Source organism: Rhipicephalus sanguineus, chromosome 1 (genome assembly GCF_013339695.2).
Source record: "Rhipicephalus sanguineus isolate Rsan-2018 chromosome 1, BIME_Rsan_1.4, whole genome shotgun sequence".
Classification (NCBI taxonomy): domain Eukaryota; kingdom Metazoa; phylum Arthropoda; class Arachnida; order Ixodida; family Ixodidae; genus Rhipicephalus; species Rhipicephalus sanguineus.
The window spans coordinates 232,062,165-232,083,337 of record NC_051176.1 but is presented as its reverse complement, the minus strand read 5'-3'; the positions used below and the strand labels follow the sequence as shown (position 1 = coordinate 232,083,337).

At 50.7% G+C, this 21,173-nt stretch overlaps 1 protein-coding gene across 5 annotated transcripts in view; it reads left to right on the top strand.

The window, feature by feature from the left end:
- Window positions 1-21,173, top strand: part of LOC119374461 (ataxin-1-like) — a 166,264-nt gene that overhangs the window by 114,621 nt on the left and 30,470 nt on the right. Inside the window, exon 1 of one of the 5 annotated variants that reach the window (XM_037644592.2) lies at window positions 8,789-8,945. The exons of the other annotated variants lie outside the window; for them this stretch is intronic. The gene's annotated coding sequence lies outside the window, so the exon portion shown is untranslated. Of the gene's footprint in view, window positions 1-8,788; window positions 8,946-21,173 lie in introns of those variants that run through there. 5 annotated transcript variants of the gene reach the window in all.

Below are 21,173 nucleotides of genomic sequence, written 5' to 3'. Positions count from 1 at the left end.
GCCGCGCAGCGTCCGTTCTCAAGAGCGATATCGGTATCCGCAGTTCTTGTTCGCGCAGATTGATCGGCGCGGTCATTGCCGTCAATTCCGGCACCCGTATGGTGACTCGGTAACCCGTATGGTGTGTAAGGCTGACCTCGAGGCCCACTGACTAGGTGGCTGCTGAAGTATGAACCTTGAAGGAGTTCTGCTGCTGTCGACGTCGCGATGTGGGGAAACCTAAATTGCAGTGATACGTCGCCAGACAGAACAATCACTGCTCCGATAGAGCTGTTGGATGGAATTCGTGGAGCCATCGGTGTAAACGTGTAGGCGGTCAAAGTAGGTTTCGTTCAATAGACGCAATGACAAGTGCTTCAGGGCTAGTGGTGACGTGTCAGCATGCACCGTTTCAGTGTACGGGCTATACGCTGTGCGACCTAGCGATGAGCAACGCGCCAGCAAGCGCAGCGGCCTCTCTCAACCGCCTGGCGCGACCAAATGAGGCGCATCTGTCCCGAGGCCGCCAGCACGCAACGGCGTGCGATACGTCTCGCGATATGGACCCAGCGTGCGCCCGCTGCGACGATCGAGTTGGCTCGATTTCGACGCAGTGCGGGCATACGCGACGGCCTTTTCGGAAGTCCTCGAAAGTCGCGCGCGGAATTTGAGTCGTGGCAGCGCGCTTACTGAAAGTTCAGAGCGTAGCCGCTGACGATGCCACAGGCACTGATCGACCAAGCGCCGAGGGTGGCCTTGACAAGGATGCGGAGCATACCACTGCGACGTCGCCCGCTCGCAAAGGTCAACGAATGGCGAGGGAGCGACGGCGAAATGGAAAGCATCGCTGCTTCCCCTTCTTCTGTCCGGCGCTCGCGCCAGATAAGCCTCACCGTCGCGCTACAGCAGCACGGGGATTAGCGGCCTGTTTTCCGCCGAGCGCGGCTGACGTTGATCCCGACTCGGCTGCCGGTGGTAAGCATCAGAGTTACTGCCGGCCGCGACGGTAGAACCGCGCCAGAGCGGCGCCCGCCGCATGGCACAAACAACGGCTCGCGGAGTCCGTGGTATACATGCGACCTGTTGTCGCCCGCTGCTGCCACCTGGTTACGCGCGCGTCGCGGCTTAACAGCCCGCAGTAATCAAGTGCCGCCGATCAGCGTTGTTGGCGTCACTTGCGTGTGACCGCACGACGCCTTGTGCGACACCTTGCTGCACTGGCTACATTCGTAGCGCCTTCCCTTATAGTCACTCTAATAGCTGTCACTATTTGCGTGACACTTCTGAATGATAAAACTCGAGAAGCTTTGGTTTATTCTGCATAAGAATTAGAAATATAAATCGTGGACTAAGATATTGAGAAAGAAAATCGCTTGGGTCATGGTAACCAAATCCTTTGGAGACACAACTATATAATCGTATTATCTCGCGTTCAAACCATCGTCCGTAATTTGAAGCGAGCTCGATTCCGAAAGACATTGAATGTTAGCTGCAGCCAGGTACACATGAAGCGCAGGTTAGGAGATGCGGTCTGAAGGGCTATCTCTGTGGCCTGGAACTCTGACGTCCCCGTACATATTACATCATTCCTGCCTCGAAACATAAATTTTTGTCATATTTACACTTTTCTTTACCGATCAAATTATTGTTAAGGATGTCATTATTTATTATTATTTGAGGATGCCATTATGACCTCATAGATGATGCTCATACACATTCGTTTGTAACACAATTCGATCTGCGAATGGTATAGTCAGCATTAATTTTTAAAGGGACCGACAACCAATTCTTATGGTACCTATTTTCTTTAACGCAACGGAAAGCTTACCGGTCAGAGTGTCTAATCACGGAATGGTAATGTGGAAAACGCCGTGAACAATTTGTAATCAGAATTTTTCTATCTGCGGCGAATATGAAGTCGTATATACACGTGATAACACATGCTGGAAACAGTGAGCGCGACAGCGGTTCGTGTTCAAGCGCGGCGGTTTACTGCGCATGCGTGCACACCGCGCGCATGCGCCGCGGCTCGACATTCCCACTGGCTGCCGCGAAAGCCGCGCCGCTTCTCAACGTGCAAATCATTTTACCTCGTAAGCAGCACAGAATAGAGCGGGGATAGATAATAGCGAGTTTTAGTATAGCGGGAAACGCTTACGTTAGCGTTAGCGTGCGTCTCAACGCTAACGCTAAAACGGAACGCGCTACGTGTCAACTGGTGGTCTTTTAGTACAGCGGAAGGCATTCCCGCTTACGCTAACGCAAGCGCATACGGCGCCATCTAGACATAAAAGCACTAAATGCACTGTAGAATCCACAAAAGCGCCACCAAGTCGAGCTGATCCAAAGTCACCACTGTTACGTCTCCATGTCGCGTTTGCAGAAGTGTTGAGTTCTGACACATTGGTTTCTGTCCACATGCCGCGTTCGAGAATTCTTCAAGACCCCCTATTACCTGGCCTTTTTAAGCTGGGACGCATCACGCGTCACATTCATGCAATGCCGCGAAAGGCATGAAGGGAAGCGACGCCGGACATGTATCTGCTTGACTTGTGGCCGTATCTTGGAAAGAGGCGACTAAAGACAGCGTCGCCATCTCTGCGCTGCTACAGAAAACATGAGCGAACCTTGCAAACAAATCTTGCTAAGCCTTCTGCAGCGCAAATCCACTTTGTATCTCAAAAACGGAGCTATTTTATCGGCGGTACACGGTTGGCGAAGCCTCATTACTCAAATCTAAATCAAATACGAACATCATTAGGGAATGAATAAGTTTAGTAATGCAGGAGGACGGCTACAAAGATTTGAAGTGGACGGCTCTCGCTTCAACAGGCACCGCCATCTTGCCCTACGTACGGGATCTCTTGCGTGCGTTAGCGTTGAACGCTATATTCCAGAAATAGCGTTCGTACGTAAGAGCTCGGGCTACGTTTACGTTCTGCTCATGCGCAGTTAGGAGCACGCAACGCTAACGCTGACGCTAAATGCTTGCGTTTGCTATTATCCGCTATACTAAAACTCGCTAATAATATACATACTGTAATTTCAACGGGGATGAATAATAACGTACGCACTCCAATTTTCAGGACTAATTATGGCGCGCATGACAGCATCAGACTACGTGAATACGTACAGCAAAGTGATCGACTCCATAATCCAGCTTCAAGGCTCTTCCGCTAAGCTGCGCGACATACCGGTTTTTTGTTACTTTAAACACGATTAAAAAATATGAATTCTCTCATAACGCGGAAAAGATGCTGGAATCTGTCACTATATTTCACGGTCTTTTCATTTCTACCAGGTTCTAATCACACGCTCTGGCCAGTTGTCGGTCCCTTTAAAGGGACACTAAAGAGAAACAATGTATTGGATTAGGTTTATAAAGTGTGCTCGGAGAACTCTTGTGTAGTTTATTTCACCACCATAGGTTTATTATTAGAGGAGAAAACCAAGTTCAAAGTTTCATTTTTAAATTTCGCGCCGAACTTTGTAATTCATGACGTAAAAGACTTCAAAGAGCATTTAACGTATTTGGGCGCCACGGGCTCGACGAAATTTCCACAAACTCGTTATGTCAAGTTTCTGGCCCCCTCAGAGGACAATGTACTTCGATTTATAACCGATTAGGAACTACGTAGGGCCAAGCAGGCGCCGTCAAAAATATGTGACGTCACGGCAAATGGTGCGGGAATTCCAAGGTGGCCTCGCCACCTGTATTTTCTTTTTGCGCGCTTTCTCGCTTATTAAGCGTCTTCGCGCAGAAAGCGTGGTGTTTTTGGCATCGTGGAAGTCTACTTTACTAATGCGAGAAAAATCGTTTTGCTCTTTAGTGTCCCTTCATTAAATAGAATTTTTTTTTCTAATACCTCAAATCGCAAACTTTTCAATAAATTTCATCTCTGCGTTAATAGTTTAGACCAGGCCCGTAGCCAAGGTGGGGGGGGGGGGGGGACTAGCCCCCCCCCACGAAATTTTGGTGAAGTATGTGTTTTACCAAAAATAAATAATAAAAATAGGCGTTTTTCTCAAAACGTCAAGGTTTTCAGCAAGTGCCCCCCCCCCCCCCCGAAAAAAATTCTTGGCTACACAAAACACAAGAGGCCAGGCTTTTCCGGCTAGACTCGTCAACGCGAGTCTCGGCACACTTGTGAAACCGCTTGTTTGCTCATATTGTTCCGAAATGGTGCTTTTAATAAACAACATAATACGTAGTGTAATGACAGATCGATGGTATTTGAATGGGCTATCTGACAAGAATTCGATATTTTGTTCGCTTCTGACAGTATTCGGTTCGGTCCCGAATATTGCTGTTTTGGACACCCTTCGAAGGCTCTAGCAGGGGGGGGGGGGGGGGGGGGAGGGAGGTGATTCTTAAAAGGAAGAAGGAAATGAAAATGGAAATTGGGTGTGGAGTGCACGATAACTGTCTCTCAAGTGAGGACACCTCAACCAATACACTCACGGGGGATTGGGGATTAAAGGGACAGTGAGAGTGAAAAGAGTATGGTAAAAGAAGAAAAAGAAAGGTATGAGTGGAAAAACAGTGAGAGGGTGGGGGGGGGGGGGGGCAGGAGAACGGGCGTCCGAGTCACCGTGGTGAGCGGCTAGAAACTTCGTTCGACTAGGACGGCATCCTCGAGAAAAGCGAGTAGGGCCGCAAAGGCTGATCGGCGACGGTGCACGTGGCCGGCGCCCGCATTGTCGAGCAACCTGGACGGGGAAGAAGAGCTCTTGCTGCCCCACAGTTAGCAGAGGGGCCTCATGAAAGGGAGGAGGGTGCCGTGTGAGTTCCGGTTCCTGCGTTTTGCACGCTTCCAAGGGCCGCAGCTGCTGCCACGCCCGTCCTTGCTGGGCATTCGCTGTGGCTCAGTCCACGGTCGACGCAGCTGCGCGACTCCAATTGTTTTTCCCCATCGTTGATCACTGTTTCTTCGACATATCCCCTTTGGCAGTGCTACGGTGCACCAGAAGTGCTCGCTGCTTCGCCGGGTGAGGGTGGTGGCTTGTTTTGCACGCACTTCACTGGCGTCGTGTCGCGTTACGCCTGCGTCGTCCGCGCTCCTTGGCGCGCGCGGTCTGCCTCACACGCCCTCCGAGCGCGCCACAATGCATTCCCGTAAAGCGCTAAACACATGGTGCGATTCGGCATCCGATCCGACGTGCGACGCCGCACGCGGTATACGGCGATTCAGGACACATGGGGGCGAACGAGCAATCAGCGCGCAGGCTCCGCCCACACACGGCACCCCGGCTTGCACGCTCGGAAGACATCGCATCCTCTTCGTTGACTGCAAAACAAACAACCTTACGCAGCCACGCTTCGTTCTGTAAGAACATTGCCAATAAAGCTACGCCTTCGCAAGCGACAAGCATCTCAACAGACCGCATTCACTCGCGACTCCGAGAGTAGGCTTGTCACGACACCGAGCGTAGGCCTAGCAAGGCGGACGCTGTCGCTAGCGCCGTTCGCGATCAAACGCGAGCTGATCGTCGAGCACTTATTTTTATCAACACGATTAAAACTTTTACGCTGATGACACGCATTTACATGCGCAATTGGTTTTCTCGTAGACCTCGATTTGACGAGCAACGGTGGAAGCAAAGCCGGCCGGTTCGCCGAGACGGCCGGTGCGGCTGTTAGCTGCGAAGTGGCCTTCCATCGCGGCTCGATATCTCGCTAGTGGTTCGAAAACGGGCGCCGCCTTGCACAAATGTCATGAGTTATTTGATGTCAGAAAGAAAGTTTAACCAACGTTTTTCATGATCGGAGCCGTCCGAACGTAGTTCAACAAACGCGCAAACAAACAAACAAGCAACAAACGCGCCACCAGAGGCGTGACGTCAGGCGTCTCCCGCGCTGCCATTGGCTGCGGCCGTCAGACCGACGCGGCAGCCGCGCGGCTACATTCAGCAAGTTGGATGCCCGTGCGGCGTGCGAATCGTCTCCGCACGCTGATGGAACCTGTTGGGCGTCTGTCGGATGCGGCTGTTGGCACGAACAGCCGTACGACGAATCGCATCCGAATTCGCGCCATGTGTCCAGCGTTTAACCTGACACGCGGCTGAAACTGGCGACAGCCCGCGAAACGCAAGCGGCCGGTCGGTCGAATGGCGCGAAAATAGGTTCGGGAGGCATGCACGCTTGCGCCGATGTGGGGGAGCGTTGTCGACCGTTGGAAGTAAAGGAGACGCCGCGGCGGCAAGCAGCGATTGCGCCCGCTTGTATCACCAGGTGCGCGCGCGAAACGAGATCTTCGTCGAATTCCTCGCAACCGACAGATGCCTCCTTGAGAAAGTCCGCATATATTTAGGACGTCAAGAATGTGTCCATGGTAACCACGCGGGAGCCGTATATTCCAGCAATCCATTGCATTTTTACGTTCTTTTCATCGTAATCATTGCGCACCGCTGCTTTACCGGCTTTGACCACACGGCGTGACGCACGATAAGGCGGAAGGAAAATTTAAATAAAACGCTACAAAATGCGGACGCAGAGCCCTTCTTTCACTCGGGATCCCTTTGAGCAAACTTACTTCTGTGGCTAGCTTCGTGACATTCGATTAACCGGGGAGGAAACGAGGTGATAACGCAGGAGTGTCGATACATAATCTCCGTCGGATGCGAGAAAAGCACTCGATACCTTCCTATTGTCGGTATCGCTTTCTCTCGCCAAAGCGTGACACGGCTGTGAACTCGACCATTAAATGTCAAACTTCTTCCGACACTGCCGTGAACGTGGTGGGTGGATGCGTGGCATTATTGTGAGGCCTGTGACCCGAGGCGCCTCGGTGTCGACGATCCCTTCCGGGCAAAACTGTGCAAACGGGGTCAACCAGCCATGTCCCTAGCATTGATCGGGCGTCCTGCGGCGCCTGTTCCGCGTGTCGTCAACGATCGAAGCGCTTCTCGGCACGCCGCGCTCAAGGTCACGTGCCGATCAATGCGGCCGGCATGAATGGGCTGCCACCCGGGGTCCAGGCCCCGCAGCACGCCACGTGCCCTCCGCGGCACGTGCCTCCTCCGAAACTCCCGCGGTTCCTGGCAAATGGCGAACAATTGACAGCCGGTTATACGAACGTATGGCTCGTGCGCGTTCGGCCTAAATATGGTTTAAACGTCACGGCGCTACGTAAGTGGCGCCGAACCATCGCGAAAGCGAGCACATGCAGCATTAGCGAAAGCCGCCGGCAAATAAACGCTGCCGCACAAACTACACAAGCATGCAACTTCCTGTTTGGTTGTCACGTACATCTCACTTGATCAAGTTTTGTCGAGGCGTTTATGCAAGGCCTATACGCAGGGAAGGTGCGCGCTTTAATCACTGCGTATCAGTCGATGCATGGCGATACTTATCGAATGGTTTGATAGGCCAGAGATTTCAGAGAGCGCAACAAGCAACATCGTAAGCAAATGTGGAATTGTTCTTGTAGCTTCGCCTCTTTGCCAGGAAGTTTAGATTTGTTGACCGCACGGGAACCATGCACTAGTATTTTTAATCCTATTCTAATAACTGACTGATACAGATAATATTTATTTGTTTGCTTGTTTAACACGGTGGTGATTAGGGCTCCTTTCGACGTGAAACCTTCACGTTATGTTGGCGACCGAAAAAAATTCACCGACCATTACGATACTGCTGAGAGTACAAAAGAACGCGAGAGCTTGGGGCCCCAACGGCTCAGCACTAATAATATATCATGGTTCAGTAACGTCAAATGTCCACACGCAGTTACTCGAACTGTGAAGTTCAGTGGTACCAAGCGTAAGCACACCAGAAATCATCCATGGCGAACCGTAGGCGACTCAGTACGCCCATCTCGGCGACCCTGGTCTGATGCATAATAGTATGCGCCCATTAGCGATGACCCGGCACGCAGGCAGAAAACGCCTGGAATGCGCACGTGGTTGGAGCCTTCGCAGAGGAGCCGAATTGGTTTCTCCGCTTGACTTCTTTGCGATCTCTTCGGTCCTTGTCGGAGTTCCCGACGTATCCTATTATCAAAGCTGGATGACCACACGGGCCTTGGTAGACGGGTTTGAGCCGTCCTCTTTACGTCGACTGCGTGGATGCACACGTGTTCAGTTGTTTATTGAGAGCGGAACAAATAACATTGTGCCCGCTCCGCTAATAACTTTCCTAACTTCAAATCACAATCACTTGGGTATTCGCACTACGATTTCCAGATATCCTGAGAGGCTCGTAGCGAATGGAACGCATGCCACATAGCACGCATCGTGACGTCTGTAAACTTTATAGCTGGGTGCAAGACCAAGCAGCGGCACCTGTTGCTATTGAAATGTACTGTAATATGAAAGTGACAGCGATATCGAAACAAGGGAAGTTTCCACGCTAGTGCAGCGTTCTTTGATCTGGAACCAAAACAACGACGGTTTTTAAGGGCGAAGTACTGTCTGTGTACGCCTCCTTGCACGCTGCTGCTAAAACCGCTGTCGTGAAGCGCCCTTATCATCGCCAGGGCTAACGTTCTACGAGGCCGTACGCGGCTGGTTGAGCGACCGGGCGTCACCCACAGCAGGGGCCCCGCAAACTTTGCTGGGACGTCCGTACGCACTCGGCGCGCGCGCTTCGGCGGCGACACGCACGCACAGTTTTCGCTCACGTGCCTGCGCGCTGCACGCGAGGGAAAGCGCGCGGAGAAAAAGGCCAAGTGTCAACGAACGTTGGTCGAGGGAGCGTGCGGTCAGCCGGCTCGGGGCGAGAGGGCTGCCCGGGGACCGGCGCCCCTCTCCCGTGACCTTGGCGGCACGTGGGGGCGCTGGCGCCGGCCCTCCGCTAGTGCTCCGCACGACCGGCGGTGGCGCTAGTGACGGCTGTTGCGGCGCCGTCGCTCGTGCTGGTGCTGCTGCCCGGGCCTCTCCGGTGAAGCGCGCACATGCTGACGAGTCGGCGGCCGGCGCTTCGCTGGATACAGCCGTGCGCCGCGGCTCTTCGCCCAAACAACCAGGTGAGCACACACTGCACGACAGGCGAGCCGTTGCTGCAGTGCGGCTGGAGACGCGTCAGCAACGGCTGCGCGTCTTTCTTTAACCGGCGCGGGCGAAAGCACCTTGCCGGTGACGTCACTGCGCGACGAGCCAAAAATAACGGCCGATCGGGCACCACATTGGCGCTGCTCTGCGAGCTTTAACTGCATTTCGTCGGCCGTCAGTGCGGGTAATTGCAGCGCAACAGGTCCTGGTCGATAGCGCGAACTGTCTTGCTGTGCATGTTGCTTCGCTCTTATACGCTTTTGAACGCTTGAGCACACGTTGCACCGCCTTCGCCGTCTGCGTTGTTGCCGAGGCAGTAGGCCCGCGTGCGCGATTGATGGACTGTCACTAATGTTGTCGCAATGTCCGCAAGCGCGTTTGACTCGTGTGCAAGCTGTCACTCGATCGCAAGGTTCTGTGGCAACGCCTGTACTGACGCACAGCACCTGCAAATTGTACTGTCTACATTGCTCCGTGGAATGGAATTGCACGCACTATGCTTTTCGTATGCTTTGCGCTGTTTTACAGCCTCTCGCACGTACTCTTAGATTTGCCAATATGCAGTATTTAAAGAAAGAAAAGAAAAAGAAGCGAGTGAAGGCAAAGAGAGTGAGAGGGAGTCGCCGCAAGCCAAGCGCTCGCCGCTTTGCGCGTGGTGACTACTGGAAGCGTTGTGCAAAACCGGTACTCGTAACGCCAACAAGCTCCTTGTGTTTTCCCCTGACGCGTTGCCCTCTGGCTTGCTGCGCGCCCTTGCAATTTCTTACACATTTTGTTATGATGTGCGTCGCTTGCTGCGGCTGGCATTCTTTTGGTTGTGCGTGCACGCATCCGCTCGTGCTCCAGCCCGCGGCCTACACCCCTCCGGCCTCGTGGTCGCCGCCTCAGTGCGTCAGGCGTCACCGGGGGGCTGCTTGCCGTGACGCGCTTCGCAAAGCAGCAACCAAGGCCTCGCGAAGCCGGCCAGTGCAGCCGCAGAAAGAACGAGACGCGCTCCGTGACCAGAAAGAAAGCTAAGCATCGCAATCAATCACCTCTCTCGAACAAGCGGGCTTATTGTTAAAAAGAAAGAAACACATCGCTGTTGTCTGGGTGCGCGCGTGTGCCGACTGCAGCGGGTGACGCGAGCAACATGCTGAGAGGCGCTTGAGCGAGCGATATGCGCAGTAGCCTCCCTCCGTCAGGTGCACTACGTACGCCGCCAAAAGACACATCTTGATTGGTGTGTGCGGTGAGCTGCCGAAGTCCACTACTGTGTGCTGTCTGCACCCCACCTGTAACGGCTCTCAAATGTTACGTCTTGAAGGTCATGTCACTGCAGTTTGTAAACAATGCCGATATGATTACACTGCTTAACAAAACATATAGGCACCTCGCAATGGCCAGATGCGTAACTCTAGTTACCATCCAAGTTTTTGCCCAGATCGGCCGCCAGGGGACCGAATAAATTGACAATAAACACGATGCGCACACATACGCCATCGTTCATCGCGTGCAGCATGTCGCGTGCAGCACATGCGCACTTGGACACCTTCAGATTACGGACCCTCTTGCCTCGTAATAAATACGAGATGTCTTATAACGTCCCTCCACTTTTGCTTCTTCCACTCGCTAGGTTATGCGTTGTGGCGCTGCTGTCTTATGTGGAAAGCTACACTGCAGGGTGCCTGCGTAGTGTCAAAGTGCGCTCCAGCATTGTGTGTATCTGCGTTTGGCGCTGTTTTGCATTGTTTGCATGTGTCGCACACGAGCGCTGTCTAAACGTTGACGCATTTACGTTATCAGAATCATTTTAATTTCGCGTTGACGTTGTTACACATAAGATATCCCCCTGCATAGCTGCAGGGGGACATTTTATAGCAGAACGCATTTTACGGGGTTCTGCAACTATAACTGCAAAAGCATCATAAACACAAAAAAGCAAACTTAAAAATAAACCCGTCGTAGCCATCAGTAACATATAACACATTTCATAAATGATACTATGATGCAGATATATCTTCAGACTCGTTAATATAAACTATGCACTTAGAACGCTTGAGAAAAGTTTGCATGTATCTGTTAAACAAAACGAAATACACTTTCTTTTAATTACCTATATCCCATTCCAGAAGGCAATAGTGAGCTGCAAGCGATGCAGTTTGTTTGCCATTATAGTTAGTCCATGCTTTTGGCAAAAGGAAATTGCCGAGCGAATCCAGCGGGGTTATCATTAGAGAGATGAACCGTGTTAGATACATTAACGATTAGTGTGTTAGTGGCTTGTGTGGGGAGGTGGCTAGGTTTAATTCAAAACGGGCGCCAACTTTCTTTCAATACTCGACGTTGTCGAAGCGCTACAGCTGTTTTGTAAAAGAACTATACAGTTGAGCCACGTTATAACGAACACTGATAGAGCGAATTATACTTTATAGCGAACTAAATACGAACTTTCGTTGGTCACGCTTCATTTCAGTGACATTTATTCTTTCCAAAACGAAACCGGAAACGCTGGAGCCGCCGCAATATCGGCTGTAACGAAGAAATATTTGGCTCCCAGGAGGTTCAGAACTCGAGAAAGGCAGCGTAAAAAGCAAAATAAATATTGAATGACGATGCACAGCCACATTTATTCTTTTTTTTATCGTTCGAAAACGATAAAAAAAAACGTCAAAACGTATGAAAACGTCGCGAAAATTTTGGTCACCCAGAGCAGAAAAAAGCGCATTTGACTGATTCGCCGCCGTATGAGCCGAAGTTTAAAATGCCACAAGGAGACCGGTAAGGGTTACCTCGTTTGTAGTGCGTGGATTCGTGGCCTAGAATAATGCGTTTTTGCATCTAGGATGCTTCACGAGCCAGATTGCCCATTTGTTAAAGCCGATTTCTATCACTACCGTTACAACGAATATCGGATATAACGAACTCATTTATGGTCCCGGTGCAAGTTCGTTATAACGAGGTTCGACCGTAAAGGTTTGTATGCCGAATGAAGCTTTGTTTTACGAATAGTGTTAAATTAGCGGGTACACACATTGCCTCAAAATGATACGCAGTATTTTTATTGACTGAGTGGAAGCTTGAAAAAAAAAAAAGTCTTCGCTGTCTGTATCCCATCCTTCTTTCGCTGTTCGTGGCGGTAGACCTTTCCAGTGCAGCTATATGCGTATGCAGTTGTGCGCGGCGCTGAAGCCGCGAGGCCGCACTTCGTTTCGGCGAACGAGAACAATACCCACAGTCATTGCTCCGTGTGCCTTATACTGTGAAACACGCCGCATATATTGACCGACATTCTGTGTCGCTCGCAGGTCCGTTATTAGCTTCCGCGAATCTGCCGCCTCACCTGAAAAAAATAGAACATCTTTACTACGCAGCGCTTACCGCTCTAAACGCTTCTAGCGTCACCGCCCCGGCGGCCGATCAGTTTCCACTCGCTCTTGCCTGGCGCGAATTAACACCACCACACGGGAATGAGAGTCGCTTTACAGTAACAGAGCGTCGATCGAATTACTTTTAACTGCATATACCGGAGACGCTGCTTACGCCCAGGCTCATTTGTTGGAATTGTGAACTACTGGCAAAATCTCTTGTGGTACCTCCCAATAGATGTACCTGGGGCAGTGGCACCGGGGAGGTAGTAGGGTACAACTCCTGGAAGTGATATGAAAATGTTATGCTGTAGCGGAAAACGTTTGTGATAGTGTGGGCATATGTCGCTCATGGCTGCATCGCCATCGCCGCCAAGTTTCCCATATATTGAAACAAGAGAGGAACACGTACGCATGCACATTATGTGTTTTGCCGACGTGTTTCCTGGGTGGGACGTTAAAAAAGAAAAACAAAAAAAAATTGGCCTTCCCGCTTTTATCCCTCGGAACTGTCGTAATACCACTAATGCCGCATACTTAGAGGACGACGGCGAATTGTAATGTTGAAGAGGTCGCGTTGTAGGGGCTGCCGATAGCGTTTGTTCGCAAGTGCTCTTCGCCATTGGCGTATACCACCCTAGTTAATACGTGCTGCACTGCGATCGGCTGCAGTTCTGGCATCAGAGCCGATGACTTCAGCAAGCCCTGTTTTTTGGCGTCACCTCGAACTTCTCTTCTTCTCAGCCGTCTCTAAGCGCTTGCATCTCTCGTCATTCAATATTCGCCTCTCCGAGACTGTATTTATTATTTGTATCGAAATAAGAGACGACGCGAAACGAGATTGCAGACACGCGGAGAGAGTCTTCGTGTGTGTGTGTGTGTGTGTGTGTGTGTGTGTGCGTGTGTGTGTGTGTGTGCGTGTGTGTGTGTGTGTGCGTGCGTGCAGGCACCTGCTGACTCGCGGCATTCCAGCGTTCACAGCCTTGGGGAAGCTGGTATAGCGTATAACGAGTCGTTTCATTTTATATTCCTTACTTTTCTGCTGGCAGGACGCCACGCCTTCACGTTATCGCCGGTGTGGGCCAACTGATTGCGCGATGGGTGGTAAAAGAATTACATGCAATACGGCATCAGGGACTCCCAATGTTAACAAAGTTTGCTATAGACCTTTTCACAGGAGAGAAAAAACGCTGACACGCTGGGCTGCGCGCGGGAGTACAAAGTCTGACGTCACAGCCTCAGCAGTGCATTTTTGGGGAGTCACGCCTGTTTAGCGCAGCCCAGAGAGGATTATGGGGGCGCCCAGACAGCCATCTGTGAAAAGGGCTATACGCTGCTCATATTTGTCGTCTCTCATTGGCCGTCGCTGCGGCGATCGCATCGTTATCGCGCTGACCGCCGTCATCAGCGGCAGGCCGAAAGCGAAGCTCTTTTAGTTCATACGATTTGCCGCCATTCGGCCGCCTTCCCTCACGATCGGACGGCGTCTGGTTTTACGGACAGTTGTACTTGGTGCGATTATGACATGCTGTAACTCCCGCTTAAACGCTAGAACCGTTCTCAAGAAGACAAAAAAGAAAAAAGGTTCCTGCGTTGAGATTTTTACCAAGAAAACATTTGCACCTACAAACAAAAAGCTTTTTGAGTTCGGCTCAAGCTTAATATAGGCACGTGTACGTCTGAAAAAAAAAAATACTGTGAGTCACACGCCGAGTCGTCTGACACACGCAAAGCCACCGGAGTTAATGAATTTATTCATTGAGTAGCACGGAATTGACGTGTAGATTATGCACCGACCGGAATGAAGAATTTTGCATTAATTTACCGCGCAGTGTCCGCGAAATAAAATTACGTTAAACGTCGGGCTACGAAGCCGAGTGCTCGAGCAACGCTCTTTCTTGAACTGTGCCGTTTGAAGAGCCCTGGGCGGTGGGGCCGGCTGTGCGTATGTATACAAAGTTCCCCCTCCTTCCGATAACAGGCGCGACTTTTTGTTCTCCTCGATAAGGTCGTACGCCTTGTTTTGCTGCCGTGAGGGAACATTGACCGAGCGTGATTAGGGGCGACGGGGCGTGAGCACACCTTGTTGTTGACGGATTTTTCTGGAGCCCCGGCCGCGCCACGTTGCATTTGCGATCGCGGCATATTCAGCGCTGGAGGCGGCCGTGAGTGGAAGGGATTGCTGGTTTTATGAACTCCCGCCATCTGAGACCGCGTGCTTCGACGGTGAGCAGCCTTGTTTGCTTTTGCGTCTCCTTTTTCAGAGCGTGCTCCTTCGCCTGTTTAGTATGCGGGGAGCCGCAATTTCTAGCTTGCGAACATGCCGGGGATTAACTTGTCAAGTTTATAAAGGAACGGGTGCGTGACGCTGGAGTTTCAGCCTTTTCTATACACTTGAATACTAATTTGCCGTTCGCCCTTTTTCTCGTCGCCGAGCCGTGTGTGTAATGTAACGACTCGGCGGTCGGTGTTACACTCGAATGCGCCTCACGGATTGCGAACTGCGAAACCTGTTGCAGTGGTTAAATTTAAATGTGTGACTCAGAATGCGGCCTCAAACTTCTATTGCGTGGTCGGGCTGGGGGACCTTGAGGAAAGCTCAGTTAACTTCGGGCCGTGGGTCAACGCTTGTCTTGACAATGGAGCCAGTGAGGACGACGCTCGAACGCATTGACTGCCCCCAAGACTCCTAATCCCTGGTGCGCGGGCAGGGCATTGCTAAGGCATTTTGAACTGCGAGACATCCACCGGAAAGGCGTTCACGCGGGGTGACACTCACGAAAGGTTTAAGCGAAGGTCCCTTGCTCAAGGAATGATTTCCAATCTCCTTTATACCAAGTGATAATTAGCTTACTCGTAAACGACGCAAAACTTGGGGAAACAGCCTTATTACCGGTCATTTTAGTGCTTGCAGAAAAGAAATTTATGTTTACCAGTGGCGCAATTTGACCGGATTCCCATTCAAAATAAAAAAAGCGGCGCCATATGCTTTGCCGCGCTGTTTTTCTGACAGTGAACCTCCTTTTGATAGCGAGTACTTCAGCGTAAAAGGATGCGCGTTTACTTCAAAGCCTTCGCGCTATAAACTCGTTGCGAGAAGTGGTCTGTAACGGGCGCCACCTTTATTATGTTCTAGGTAGCATCAGCCACTGTCTTCAAATATATTTTTCGCATTTTTTTTTACTTTTATGTAGCACTTCTGATATCGTACTCCAAACTTAAAATAGGCGGAGCACCACTTGCGTAAAAACCATGTCCGATCTATATGTTAGTTGTCGAATGACTCTCTGGAAATTGTCTTTTGGAACCCAATGGAATCCTGTTGGATGCACGTTGTTCGTATATGCTGACGTAGTCGGCGGAACGGATGGTTCTTGCGTATATTTGTTTTGATCGTTACGATTTTAGCACGATGCGTAAAACATGTGTTCGCGAAATCACGGTGAACGTGTGCGACGTAACGGACGAAGGAAGATACGAGGGGGCCGATTAACAGTGGCGCTAACTTTCAACCCCCTTATCCGTTCTTAAATGCATGGGGTATATATCTTAGAAAAACAAGAAAATAAAATTTACACAAGTCACACACTCTGTCGTTGCATAATCCCGGCGGCTTTCTTTTCTGTTAATTTTCTGTTATCGGGACGGCATGCTGACACTGTGTACACAACGTATATATACTTGCGCGTGTCTCGCCCACTTTCGTTTCTGCCTAACTGCTTCGCTAATTATTCTTTTCGTAATATAGAAGTAGCAGCATAGCACGGCCGTGTTGTCAAATGAGTCGTATACGCAACCCCCACAGTCGTGGCAAATGGACAGCCTAATGGCCGGAAATGACCTTGGATACGTTGTATAGTTCTCGTTTAACGTATACGTAAGGACCATTCTGTCCGTGATGTGACTGCCGTATACCAATAATCGTATTCGAGAAGCGCCTGACGAGTTTCCACCGCTTCCCAACAGCCGGAGTTGCCGTGTTCACTGCCTGTCGCGTGTCGCCGCCTTGCTTGTTCGTCGCTATACGAACTGTGCTTCTGGGCCAGTGGACGGCGGCTACCTCCCGCGTGCGCGACGGAAAAGGTCGCGTTTGCGTCAGCCCTTCGATTTGTGCTGGGGGAGGAGACGGGAGAGTCAAAGCGCGGCACCACGAATACTCGCAACAGTGCTGCTGCTGCTGCTGCTGCTGCCGGCGGCTCGTGCCCCCGTTTTGCTGGCCGTTATACTCTTTTCCATATCTATCGTGCACGTGTGCATCCTGAGGGTCTCGTTAGCGTATACGCGGAAATACGCTGAACACTGCGTCACGCGGCGGGCGTCATCGGAGATCAAACAGCGTGCCGCCTTTGTTCCTACAGTAGCGCGTTGTGACCTGTCAACCGTCCTCATCCTTTTCGTGTGCGTGAGAGAGAGAGATTACGTGCATGCGCCATCCATTACCAGAGCTCTATTGCGACATGCTATAGATGTATAGTCTCTCGAGCTAGCGGTTGGACAAAAGAAATTGCAGTTCGTGCAAGAAAAGGTCGCTTTAGCGAATGGTATAATATAGCGAGGGTGCTCATCGGACCAAATGACAACTGTTCTTAAGGACTTGATGAAAGCTTGGTTCATTCGCCGCTGCATATCTTCCGTTGGCAGTATCATATACAGGGTCTTGCTCTAGCAGAAGTAAGCCCATTTAGTTATCGTAAATACTTTTAATAATATTTATTCCGATATGACTTAAATATACTCTTTATAAAAAAATATATTACGGCGCCTAACGCAGGTGTCTTCTTAAGATATAAGTTTTCGTGAAGTGTAGCTCGGGCATGTAGGGTGCAGAGTACACTCCTCCAAGTCCAGGGGGCGTCCAGTGGAGCCTTGGACTAACCCATCGCTCTTAGAACCCTTTCCACATTCCATATTCTAATAAAGCTTACTGCTACTTCACGTTAGCGCGCACTGCCCTACACGGACGGTTTATTATACTCACCACCTTAAATGGAACACTTGCTGTCCATGCTCAGATTGCGGCAGTGTGCTGTAAGGCGCGTATACCGGTGCCGTGACACAGGATCTGTCAGGCGCCAGCACCATGCGTTGCCTCCTCGAATAAAAATCCGTATTGAGCACAACAGCAGCTTGGTCCTCTGGCTCCGCGCCGCAGCTATTGGGACTGTCGACTGTTAAGCAGCAACGATGCTCTTAATAAACGCACAAGCTAATGCGTTTAGTCGCAGCGAAATGTTCGTTTGTTTTTTGAATGGATACAATATCCCGGCCTAGGACTCCATGTACGTATAGTTGTGTGGACGGCATCGATTCATTGTTCAGGGGGAACAGTAGGAGGATACTATAGGAACACAGCTAGCTTTCCCACTTATGCAGTGCTAGTCGATTGGACGTGACATTTGCAGGACATTGGGTATGTTATTAAATATAATTGCGAGGTGCCATTCAGAAACCCCTGAAAGCCGCAGCGTACGCAATCTAATAAAAAATTTTAAAAATTGCGATTTCGTTTTGTGTTGACGACTTCGCCCCACATTGTTATAATAAAAGCCAGGGTCCTTTAGACAAAAAGAAAAAAAAACAGAGAAGGTTCTTACTCTTGAAATGTTCGCATGAGCCAGTGCGAATATCCAATTCCACACACGAGTGAAAAGCTTTGTAAAAGTTCTACGCTCAAAGCATAGCGCTCAACAAAGAACAAGGATCTACTTCGCAAGATTTCGTTCGTTGTAGTGTTTTATTCATTGGTAAATTGTGCTTTTTCAGCTAATGACACGGCGGCAATTGGTTGACGCCTGTTCGCACGAACGGCTTCGCGTAAGTATAGTGCGTTTAGAGAGTTACGGGCCCAGGGGGCTACTATAGCGTTTTCGGGCGTAACAATGTTTTCTCACTGGCTGGTGTCCAGCCAGTCCATGCAGCAAGCGGGCCAGGTGACATCTCGGCTTCGCAGGCCAGCCGATTGACATGCCAAGTCTTGCCGGTGCAGTACACAAAGGCCGCTTTGCCATGGCGTCGCTAACGAGCAGCGTCGACGTGGTTGTTGCGTACGATGTTTTCTTCTAACACGGGCATTGTTTCCCGGCAAACCGGGGGAGCGTTAACGTGCTTACGTGCGCTATACAGCTCGACGGCGCGTTACCTAGTTACGCTTGCATTGCACTCAATAGTGCAATCGCACGCGCGTCTGCTGACAGGCGATAATCGATTCGCCTCGTATCGTCGCTAATTGTCGTTAATGCTCTTCAGGTGTGCCGTCCTGCGACTGCGATAGTACCGTCTGTCCTTGTAACGTACTATGCGTTCGCCGACAGAGTCTCTGCGTGGACTGTATATATCGCGCGTAGCGAGATCAGCGTCCGCCGTATTTTGTAAGATTTCGCCGTCGTCTTATCAGTTCTTAGCGTTCCCGCTGAGTGGCTGATCACGACGATACGTGGAGACGGCGGCTTGATGAGGGCCACTGCCGAAAGGAAGAAAGTGGAAACGTTACAGAATGCTGCAACCCCCGGATCCACATTTCTTTTTTTCACTGTAGCGATTAACATTGCTCGATACATAAGCACCACTATTTTTGAGGCGTGGACGCAATGTAACCCTAAGCAAGCTTGTCCTCGCCCACTGGGACTTGCGAAGAATGAGGTACGCGTGTATACTGCTAAGCAAAGCAGTTGCTGTCGTGACGAAGGCTCCTTGTCGGAACGTTTGCTCCAACGACCGGATATTCCTTGTTCAGCTACTGTTGATAACGCTAAGCAAGAATGTGTTATGTGGTAGCAGTGCCGTTATTCACAGAAGTGCCTTAAAATGCTCTTGATAGTTGATAGGAAACGTTAGCCAATCCCACACTGTACGTAGCGAAGACATTCGGCCCATGGCGAAGAATGCCTATGAAAGAAAGCCTTTGCGGGTTCGGGCCCAGAATCACACCCAGAGAGTCAGACCCATGCGGCTGGCTCGCGTCGACCGGCGTATGTTTTAACAACCGGGTGTGACGTACGGGGATCCACGCCACGCTAATTATGTACAACCACGGGGTGTTGTCCGAACTGCATGTTCCACGAAGTGTGCTTTGGAAAGTGCGGGTGGCGGCGTGCTGACCTCTCGCGCTGCAGACCCGCGTTTTCTCTAGAGCCGTAAGTGCGCGCCGCGTGTTAACTTATCTGCCAGCAGTTTAGCTGCTTTAGCCCTCTTGAACGCTCAGGGTGTGGCCGTAGGTCAATAACAGATGGAAGATTAACAAAAGGTGCGTGGCTGTCAAACTTTTGTTTCGCTGCAATACAGAGTGAGGTCGCTGCGCTCTTGGAAAACATCTCCCGACAGTCCATTTCATCATTCAACGTTTCGGATTCTTAAGGGTGTCTTAAATTCTGTACGATGACAACGCCTGACCGGTTCTGTACTGTATCAAAGAGAGATAGCGATATCGTTCAAGGAAACTTAGTTTTCCAAGTCTGACTAATACGGGCTTTCTGTTTGACATCTTGTCCGCACACAAAAGGCGAGGACAGATGGAGGTACGACGGCACGGGTCCAGCCCAGAGAGTCCTCGCTCTCCCTCGTCTTTTGTGTGCGGTCAAGATGTCAAACAGTAAGCACCGACTAGGCCAGAATCAAGTTCTTCTGACAATAAGGGCGCCCACTTATGGCTTCCAGTGGCACACATGACAGAATGCGACGCTCATCAGCGCCTCATCCCGTCCTATTATTATTATTATTATTATTATTATTATTATTATTATTATTATTATTATTATTATTATTATTATTATTATTATTGGAAGCTTTGCGACACCGCTGACGGCTCGGTTCTCCCGCAACAGTCTTGCAGCGTTGCCGGGCGCATGCAGCAGCAGGGCTTGTGCGAGAAAGCGTGCACTATCTTGCGCGGATTATATGACGGAGGCTCACGTGGATGCGCCCGTTGTTATCTGCGCAAGAATTGCCGTTGTGCCTGCCTCGTTGGGCTTCTTTACACTAGACTCGTCGCTAGGAGCAGCTCCGCGCCACTTGAGCACACATTTTGGCCGTGCAAGAGGTATAGAAGTTGACGGCACGGTTCCGCAGTCGAACCCTTGGCCTTGTCCTGCTTGTAGTAGCCTTGACATGACCGTCTAAAAGCTTATACTTTTTCTCGAACCATCCTGGTGCCTGTTTGCACTGCAGTATTGCACTGAGGTTACACTTGGGAGAAGCAGATCCATCATACAACCGGAAGAGACAGCGAATCACAGGAACGTGCCAGAGAATCGTTTAAGTGACGAACAGTGGTGGAACGAGAACTGGCGAAGATGTTCGCTCCATACTACATCTCTTGTTCGATCACTGTCGATCAATCCGCGATAACCCTTAACACTAAGGGCTACGGTATTTAACTCATGCTGAACACTGGTCTGCTATCGACTTTGTGGCTGTATCTCCTATGATGAGATAAACCTTCTTACTTTTACGACGTTTTACTGTACTCGCAGTAAAGTGCATCGCGCTGTTGTTCGCTACTCTTTTGTTTTCGCCAATTTCCGGTAATTAAATGCACCAGGGTGCTTGCGGCCCTTGCACCAGGATCTAGCGCGTTTCGTGTTTATAGCAACGACACTCTACCGGCTGGAAGCGAGGTCGCGAAACGTCGTGTGGCTCGTGTAAAAGGTGACCTGTATACAACAGTATATGTCGCACGACGCACACTCCTTCATTCAGCACTGTGCTGAAGCGCGCTGCTTCCTCATCGGTGCCGTAGGGGCAGTGAGTGTAGCGCGCGGTCGCCGTTTCCACTTCCTTTTTTTAGCCGTCTGACGCATGCGGCTTCAGCGTCAAACGTGCGATGACGTCGACGTGCCGGCGCCGCGCGTGATAGGTACT